The following is a 1,785-nucleotide window of genomic DNA, read 5'->3' on the forward strand; positions in this document are numbered from 1 at the left end:
GTGATTCTTACCTTAGTCCAACAATCTATGCTTCCTTGCTTTTGCAATTAATTGTCTTACCATCCTATTTTCTATCTTTTAGGATGACCCACCATAAGCAAAATGGGAAGCAGAAGAAAGAACGCGTAGCAACCGATTGACCCACCAGCTGAAGGTGGCAATTCGTGAAGTCGTCGTACCCCCCTTGCTCATCTTTGAATGCACCGAGGATGATGCAAACTTTTTAAGTGTAGGAAGGTCGTCTGACCAATCGACTGATTTTTGGGTGACAAATTTCTAATATCAACACTTTCACATTTTATTTTATTTTATTACTAGGACTTTTAGAATTTTCAGTTGCATTTTCTTGGTTTGCATATATATAATAAGGTTAGTCAAAATAATAAATTTTCCAATAAAAATTCTTTTATATAGGGCACCCCAATTGATTTGAGTTAAAATATTTTTCATTGAAACTTGCTTGAATTATATATTGTGGAACATGGTTTTTGAGCTAAGAACACACAACCATGTGAGTTTTGAGTCTTAATTTTTTGGTTACATCATATTAACCACTATTTTCATTCCTGTGTGTATTGTCCTCTTTCTGTGATTATGATCTTTGATTTGTTTGATTCTTTATATCCATTATTTTGTGTTTGAATGCATTTATATGATTGAGGCTATCATTTCATTTAGCTCACTTACCCAAATAGCCTATACTTTTATCTTCCATTGTTAGCCAATTTTGAGCTTATTTTAATCCCTTTTTGTTCCTAATTTAGCACATCACTACCCCTAAGTGAAAAATAATAAATGCCCTTATTTGGATCTTTGATTAGCTTAGACTACTGACAGTGTGTATCATTTAAGTGTGGAGAAGCTTGGTTGAGATAAAAGTGTATTTTTATGTTTTTATTGAAGATCTTGAGAATTGGGTACATACTCATGCATTGAATATTTAAACCATATGTATTGATACTCTTTTATATATTTTATTGTGAGAAAAAACTAAAAAGAAGGAAAAGAAAAATAAAAAGAGAAAAAAAAGCAATAAAAAGGGGATAAAATGCCCCAAAGTAAAGTAATAATAACAATGCATATGTGTTATGGTTGAAAAGAATGAATGAGTGTGTGAAAAAGTGAGATTATGGGTAACTAGGTATTGTGCTGGAATTACATAGGTTGTTATATGTTAGGTGAGAGCTTAAGTTAATCAAAGGTTCAAATTTCGAGCTCACTTAACCATATATATCCTTACCTTAACCCTATCCCATTGCAACCCTTGAAAAAGTCCTTATGATATTTGTATGTATGCATTGAATAACTATTGATTGTTAGATGAAAAAACAAATCTTAGAAAGCATGATTAGAAGAGAATATAGAGAGTCAACCCTATACACTTGAGTGATTAGAGCGGATACACATCCGGTGAGGGTTCAATTGCTCAATTACATGTTTTCTGTAACACCCTAATATTCAAATTCTTACGCTCGAGTCATAAGTCAATGATATTACGGTGGTACGACTCTCAGGTGGATTTTTAATATATAAATATAGGTAATTTTCGATGGAGTATTAATCGAGAAGCCTGAAAAGAGTAGAAATAAAATCGCGAAGACGTATCACTCACGTTTTGACAACGAAAAGTTAAACTGTTAAGCCGAACGCGATATACGGACAAGGCATAAAGGAGATTAAGAGATAGATGACAAATAGATATTTATAGCATAAGTAAATAGCCACTATTCGCGACCCGCGAAGTTTAGGCCGGCTAGGGTACAGTATGAAAGTAGTTGACAACAG

The sequence above is a fragment of the Arachis stenosperma genome, chromosome 4 (assembly GCF_014773155.1).
Source record: "Arachis stenosperma cultivar V10309 chromosome 4, arast.V10309.gnm1.PFL2, whole genome shotgun sequence".
Classification (NCBI taxonomy): domain Eukaryota; kingdom Viridiplantae; phylum Streptophyta; class Magnoliopsida; order Fabales; family Fabaceae; genus Arachis; species Arachis stenosperma.